The sequence below is a fragment of the Macrobrachium rosenbergii genome, chromosome 56 (genome assembly GCF_040412425.1).
Source record: "Macrobrachium rosenbergii isolate ZJJX-2024 chromosome 56, ASM4041242v1, whole genome shotgun sequence".
In the NCBI taxonomy this organism is placed as follows: Eukaryota; Metazoa; Arthropoda; class Malacostraca; order Decapoda; family Palaemonidae; genus Macrobrachium; species Macrobrachium rosenbergii.
This window is the reverse complement of record NC_089796.1, coordinates 44,241,743-44,250,398: the sequence shown is the minus strand read 5'-3', so window position 1 is coordinate 44,250,398 and position 8,656 is coordinate 44,241,743. Positions and strand designations below refer to the sequence as shown.

General features: G+C 35.8%; 1 protein-coding gene across 3 annotated transcripts in view; it reads right to left on the bottom strand.

Annotated features, from left to right (window-relative positions):
- The window catches only part of LOC136836302 (ras-related protein ced-10-like), a 383,808-nt gene extending 376,366 nt beyond the window's left edge, over window positions 1–7,442 (bottom strand). Inside the window, exon 1 of one of the 3 annotated variants that reach the window (XM_067100416.1) lies at window positions 7,270–7,442. The gene's annotated coding sequence lies outside the window, so the exon portion shown is untranslated. The remainder of the gene's footprint in view (window positions 1–7,269) is intronic. The other 2 variants (XM_067100417.1, XM_067100418.1) reach the window with 2 other exon arrangements.
- Between the last annotated feature and the right edge of the window lie 1,214 nt (window positions 7,443–8,656).

Here is an 8,656-nt window from a genome sequence, read left to right as displayed (position 1 = left end):
ATTTCCATTATTAAACACAGGCTTTATTTCTTCACGACAAATTTTCTTTCCTTAAGAAGATACACGACAAATGGCATCCAGATCCAAAGTCTAGTATGTACAATTGTACACGTGTAACCAGATTATTAACTAGTGTAATATATGAGCACGTGTAAGTGAATATACAGATAAAATTATAACTCATACCCTACATCTCTATACATGTGTATATTTTTCACGTTTTCACGTTTACATTAACAGGCGTATTTTATTACATACACACACACATACACACACACACACACACACATACACATATATATATATATATATATATATATATATATATATATATATATATATATATATATATATGTATGTATGTATGTATGTATATATATTTGCATTCCCACATAGTCTCGTGGAGGAAGTATAGTGGAGGAAGTATATAAGAGATTCACACGTGAAAATAAAAGGAGGTACCAAGACTTTCAACTTTTATTCCAAAGTCATCTTCAGTACCCTGAAGATGGCATGGCATTGGAATAAAAGTTGAAAGTCTTGGTACCTCCTTTTGCTTTCACGTGTGAATCTCTTATATACTTTGAGACCATGTGAGACTACATACATACATACACACATATATATTATATATATATATATATATATATATATATATATATATATATGAATATATGTCATACAAATTTACATTATATATAGATATTATATATACTATATATATATATACACACATACATATGAATGTGTAATAAAATACGCCTGTTAATGTAAATATGTGAAAATGTGAATAATATAGGCTATTTGTTATGTATCTTCTTAAGAAAAGAAAATTTGTCGTGAAGAAAAAAAGCCTGTGTTTAATAATGGAAATTTATCATCAAAGCATCACATGTAAAGATTTTATTTATTTTTTACCTTGTTTATGCATACAGTTGGGTGTGTATACCAACGAACAGAACTGAAACTGGTCAGATAGGGGCTGAAATCTGGTTTGTGGTAAAAATACCAAATATGATGACACACACACATATATATATATATATATATATATATATATATATATATATATATATATATATATATATATATATATATATATATATATATAGACACTTGGCTATAAACGTCCTTTAATATCTTATAGCCGAATGGTTTATGAGTGAGACGACGAACCACTTATCAATTATAATATATGTATATATATATATATATATATATATATATATATAACATACATTATACTATAATACATGCATACATACTTTACATATCTTATTTAGTGTAGAATGGATATTTACATTTGTAGCTTTATGTTTGAGTATAAAAAACCCCGGTTATCAATTATAATTCTTTCATATATATATATATATAATTATATATATATATATATATATATATATATATATATATATATATATCTTGACACGTGATTTATAGTCTTAAATAACTCTACCACAAGGAAAATGGAAGCCCTTCGAAAATATCTTGGAAATGAAACAGAAACCGGTAAGGATTGGCACCCACTGTTGCTTCTCCCCCATGATAACGATGTATGTACGTAATCTAGTTTTCATTAGCCTGATAATGAACCTTGCATGCTAAACGTCTGCTTTTCTCGTTTCCACATTAACCACGCAGATTCCAGGAAGAACCAGTCAGCGTTTCTCAACTAAAACCTGACTAATCAGAAGATAACCAGACCACAACTCGAGCCAGTTCCTGTAACAGCTAACTCAGCAAACAAAAGCCCGTGATAACGTATGTCCAGCTTAAACTTAAATTTTTTGGAAGACCTCAGTAGACTCTCCATTTGACATAGCTCGAGTTTTTTTTTTTTCACCAACTTTATAGCGTCCTTGATTATCTTATTATTCAGTGCCATAGTGGTTTACAAATAATGGAGATTTAGCGTCGGTGTCATGCTGAAAAATTCTTCCCAAATTAGTAATAAAAAAATAACTTCCAGTGATATGTTTTAGAATATCTGCAGTTTTCTGTCTTAATCCCGAACGTTAAAACTGAAGATGAGCAAAAACATTTTTAAGAAAAATACATATTCATGGCTGTAATGTTTGAATTTAACTTGACTAACCGTGTAAGTACCAGTTAAAATAACTTTATCGGTTGTGACAATATCCTCGTTAAATACGAGCAAAATGAAAAACTTGCGCCGTTGGGAAATGTCACAGATGAACTTTTGTCTAGTCCTAAAAAGATACCAGCAAACATTGAGACCCGTTAAAGAAGAGATCTCAATTATCATTAGGGCTCTCTATATCTTGAGAAAATCCATAAAAAAAAACTAAGAGGTAAACTGAGAGACAACCCATTCAACGAGTCATACAACGTATTCAGACCATAAGTGTATATATACTGTCATAAATTATATTAAGAGTATTATTAATAGACATATTTGTTAGCCACAAGCAACTGTACCAGACAACGCTCGAAAAACCAAAAGGTGATAAAACGACTAAAATCCATGACTAAGACAACCGCCGGATTCAAAACTGATGAAAGCTTGCCGGGACGGTTGCTCCTACCATTTGAAGGATGTAGCAAAAGAGAAAGAAAAAAAGCTCCCCAAACACACTTCCCCAACCATAAACTGAGAAGGAAATGTGGATTACTCATCCTGCACCTGTTATGATTACACGCACGGCCAACATGCCTAGTTTCAAGCATTCGTCTCGAGACCCGGAATCATCCGCATCCTGAACGAATTATTTTGAAAGGTTTCTTCAAAATGCATATCTGAACATACAAAGACCGAAGTGAGGTGACATAAGCAATATGCGCAACGAACATGGCATAACAAACACATCCACTAAAAGTTCCGGCTGAATAAAGATGTCAACGAATGTATTCATATATTATATATATATATATATATATATATATATATATATATATATATATATATATATATATATTGTATATTAGACATGTACAAACAATGATAATAAAAATTAACTTTAGGATGACAATATACAGTATATGCAAATATTAAATATTCATGGATAAACAGCTGCGAGGTTCATTTGAAAACAGCTGCCACCCATAATGCTGACACTGATAAAAACACGTACAAAGAAAAACGCAATGTGTGTGTGTGTGTGTGTGTGTGTGTGTGTGTGTGTGTGTGTGTGTGTGTGTGTGTGGGAGCGCGCATGCAAGCAATAATAATAATAAAACTGAACTTCAAGATGCCAATCTTCAAGAACAAATATTGATAAGTTCCATGGTTAGCTCCAAACAGCTGCAAGGTCCCTATGAAAACAGCAGTCACCCAAATTATACCAGCCTAGAATGAAACACTAGAAGCTGATAAAAACACTGATAAGGAAAAACATAAATATCAAAAACAAGAAAACTACTACAAAAGATCAAACAAACAAATAAGAATAATAACAGAAACTTCATAACTTTACCATGCACCAAAAAAATAAATAACTAAAGTAAAACATCCTCGCGTCTGCAACCTTTTCCTCTCAATGGCAATCACTCATCTATAAATACATATTTATTCACCTGTATCTCCTCTAAGGACGAGGCATTCATAATGTTCCTTCTTCCGCTCTAAGATTGCAATTTCCCCACCCTTCCAACCCGCTCCCCACCCATATCCCCTATGCTCAATTTAATAACACCATCCTTACCACCCCAACCGGTCCCTCCACACACGGGGTTTACGAAGGCCAAACATCCCACCACACCCCTACCCAGACTCCACTTCACTTACTTAGACTTCGACATTATTTACATTCCTCTTGGTAGCACGTTGCTTCGCCTGTCTCGGCCTTCGCTAAAACTATTGCATTATCTGGGGCAATGCGAATTCTGGCACTGAGTAATCATTTGCCCCTACAGTATGTTCAGAGTTATGACTGCCTCACAACTAACCGGCAATGTAACAATTTTTTGGTGATTAGGGAACACAAATCCGAGGTGGGTAACTAGTCCCATCGTAAGATGCCATCGGTGATATGCTTCCATCAAAAACTAAATCAAACTTCAGTAACTATCTTGCATTCATTTACCAAAGCTATCGGGCTGCATAAACTGTTAGGTTGGGCTGATCCACACCACGCTTGGTGTTCCCGAAAATTTACCACACTTACAGAACAACTTGGGCAAGGACCATGCCAGTAGGCCGTCTTAGGCCTGATTCACACATTATGCGATTCGCTTACGAGTATAATGTTTTCAACGCAAAATTTCATGAGGCGATTACCGCTACACGTTGCTTGAATCATTCGTTTTTCCTATAAGTCGGATACGTCTGGAAGAAATCTCTGACGAACTCGCCTGTAGGATCCTACGCGTGCTCGAGGGGTCCTGTTTTGTGTTACCTTGATTTGTCTATTAACCTATCAAGAACCGTATGGTATATTACTATTACTGAGGAAAAAAATCACAATGGGAATGGTCAGATTCTCGAGAATCTATTAACTATCAGAGAAGCACAACATGCTATTTGTCTTACAACCATTGCGATATATTGTTGTTGGTACTTTTGTCGGTATCAATAATTTTACCATCATTACAACTGCAGTATCATTACAATTGCAGTATCATTCATTACTTTTTTGAACACGGATAGGATACGTTAAATCAGTGAACAATTCACATACATAGCGGGATAGGAAGACATTTTTTATTAAGTGTATATTAACGAGAGTTCACGTCTAATGGCACGAGAGAGAGAGATATGGGACACAGACCGGATCCTAGACTTACAATGTAAACACATTTTGCTAGAAAAACTGAAAGATAAACCGTACAATGTGAACGACCTTTATCAAAACCAAACAACCAGTGTCAGGCTTTCCACTGTATACAACACTTAAACATGCAATTATATCTAACGTTCACAATGATGAACATTCTTTTTATAAAACTTACGGTAGCTAAATCTTTCCATAAAATTAAACCAGCGCTCCACTTTTAACCATATATAACTTTTTCGTTTTAACGTTGTCAGAAATACATGAATGGATTTGGGCAACGCATCCAGCTGAGAATATTAAACTGCGTCATTTCATAGTGTCATTAAACTTCAATAGAAGCGAAGTCCAGTCAAACACGGTCACGTTAAAAATGAAGTTTCTCTATCATTCATCATAATTCTAACTTATAAATGGTATAATTCCATATGCACACTCGCAGGGCCGTCTTAACGCATGGGCATGCTAGGCAGTGCCAGGGGGCCCCTAGAGCATATGGGCCCCATGCTAATCTATGTATGTTGACTTGTCAATAAATTTATTATAAAGCAATTCCCTACAAAGAAATTTTACGCATGTATAAAAAGCAATTCTCTGCAAAGAAATTTTGCACATGTCAGTGTTGAACACTTGCATAATAATAAATAATTCATAATTTCATACTGTGCCATCTCCGCCTGTACGGTTTACTAATTAAGTATCATTAACATGTTGAAATTTTTGTTTTTTCATGGCTCATGTTGTTTGTTCATACGTTTTTGTTGATTTACCTTTGCTGTATAGCATGTTTTTAAAAATTCAAACACTGAATTTGTTGGAAGTACCAATACAATAATTATATGTTTAATTTTATTGACAATTTACATATTCCAGTGAGAGGTTTTGTAGGTGGGGGCTCAAGTGAACTGCTCTGCCCGGGGCCCTATAACGCTGTTAGGAGAGCCCTGCACACGATTACGCTAACGGAACGGAACCCAAAAAACAAAAACTTATTAACGATCTCTTATGTTTTCTACATTTCCCTGTCGCCACTTTAATACTGTACATTATTTTTTCGACATCAAGCCATTTCCCTTTATAATTGGTGTCTCTAGTGAAAAACATCGTACACGAATACATTCATACTTTAATTTATTTTTGTAGCATGGATGAACCCAAAAACAAAATCTTTCCACATCAGTATTATGGCTTGGTAGGAAGTGCCACCCAGTCTAGGCCAGGAAAGGTTCACTGAAGACATATTCCTGCAACGAAGGCTAAGGAGAAGTCAGTTTGCGGTTTTAGCTGCACTGGTCAGGGTAGAACCCGATGCCCTAGCTTAAGTTTGGTTAGGACGTACCCCAACATTTCACTAAATTAAGGTCAGGTCAGGCCAAAGTAGGGGTTCACGAGGGCCACGGTCCCATGTCTTGTTATATATTGCCCTAGTTTAGGTTACGATGCATCCTTGTTTTCCACTCATCTTCGTATTCCTAACCCAATAACACAGTTTCACACAATGATCCCTCAAAAACTGCTAGATGTACGTTACGCAATATAAAAGAGCACTAAAATAATTATCTAAATGAAATGAAGACGCTCTTAAGTATTTTTACCCATCTCGCTCACATTCACTCTCACTATCCCCATAATAATCGCAAACTTCTGTCATTCCTTATGGCCCGTTTTTCTACATCATAATTTTGCACACTATATAATATAAAGTCCTGCCCTATGATTTGACTTACTATTATATATATAATATATATATATATATATATATATATATATATATATATATATATATATATATATATATATGTGTGTGTGTGTGTGTGTGTGTGTGTGTGTGTGTGTGTGTGTGTATAAATATAATGGTACTTGTTGTAATTCTGATTCAAGCCAGTTCGCATTGGCCACAATGCATGCGGACAACTGCATACTGTCAGTATACATAATGCCACAAAATAATTAATCTGCAATGATGGTTATGGCAGAATTTAATGTTATTTAATTAATCAGGCTTAGGATGAAAAAAATGTATTTTATTATCTATGTCCGCAATTACACAGAAATAAGGTCTAGACCTACTAGCCTAACCAGTTTACAGTAAGTTCATATCTGTGAGAGAGAGAGAGAGAGAGAGAGAGAGAGAGAGAGAGAGAGAGAGAGAGATCCTTTCACCCACTGCACGGGGCATTCCTAGTTTTTTCTTTAGCCAAAGCCTTTCTCATCCTTCCCGGCCCGGTTATCTTCATTGCCACCCCCTCGCCACTTCAATCTCTGCTAACCCGCCATAAATTGTTTCAAAAGCGGTTTCTTACATACAAATAAGCCATCGTTTGATCAGGTTGCAATGAGCAGAATTTGCGATATATTATCAATCTTCCAAGTGCATAATTATCATCGAGATATGTATATTCACAGATGATGACTTCGAGCTATTAGAAATAATAACGACGGCATGTTTGACGCAACATGCAGCTTCACCACGTTTGATCCCAAACCATTTTATCAGCAAACACAACAGCATCATTGTAAAATGTGATGTCTTCCCTACCTTATCGGTTATCTTAATATATTCCACAGATAACACGGCAGTGACACTAAAATCCACCACGGACACGAGACACAGTACCGGTAGTCGGAGAAGTGAAACAACCTCACCACGTTATTCCCGGTCCATAACTGAAGGCAGCGAAGTTCGCAAGGCAAGCGGGAGCCCGACAAGGCAAGGCAAGGCAGTGTGAGGTGACGGTCGGTCTCTACTCTTCGTCTGTCTGGCAGTGTCCCGCACCGTCTGCAGATCGTCCGTTGACGGTTTTTCGGGCATGCATAAACACACTTACCCAAAATATAAAACACGCATGATTCCAAAGCATCACATATCCATGGGAGGATACCTGGAAGCAATATATGTTTGTCATCTTACTCTGTTTCATTTTTAAATAAACCTAAAGCATTCGTTTTGCTTATTTTCAGAGAACTCAACTTTGTCTTTGCGAGGACCGTTTTTCATTGCCAACATCGAAACAAACATTTAAATATTTTAAGCATAGTTTTCAAAGAAGATGAGGCAATATGTATATAACGAATCGATTAGCTATCGTACTCACGTGAAGCAAGGCGGAAAATATTTAACACATATTTTCTGTCCGTTCTGTCCGCCCTCAGATCTTTAAAGTACTAAGGTTAGAGGGCTGCAAACTGGTATGTTGATCATTCACCCTCCAGTTATCAAACAAACCAAATTGCAGCCCTCTAGCCTCAGTAGTTTTTATTTTTTTTTTATTTAAGGTTAAGGTTAGCCATAGTGGTGGGTCTGGCGGCGGTTTAGGACAGGCCACCACCGGGCCGTGGTTTAAGTTTCACGGGCCGCGGAACATACACTATTATACCGAGACCACCGAAAGATAGATCTGTTTTCGGTGGCCTTGATTATATGTTATAGCGGCTTCTACAGAAAACTCGATTGCGCCGAAGAAACTTCGGCGCCTTTTTTTCTTGTCATTTATTAAAATACGTTTTTGTTGATGATGCGTTCTCTCTGAAAAGGGAAAAGAGTCTCCACTGATTCAGTCTCCTGGAAGCCGCACAGAGTTTGGAATTATGATTGCCGATAGTGCATTTAGGCTAGACCAATACAACTCGTGACAGATAATAACATTTATTGTTGCAAGACACTAGTAATGGATTACATATTTAGTTTAGTAAATACTGCAAATCATGAAACAAGGCTGATATGTGGCAAAAGTTAGTACTTATTAAGTTAACGGAAAATAATATAACACTTAACTTACTATAGATGACCCCCCACACACACACACACACACACACTCATATATACACACATATATATATATATATATATATATATATATATATATATATATATATATATATTTAAGTAGAAATTATGAAATGGACAGCAATCGCCTATTCTATAG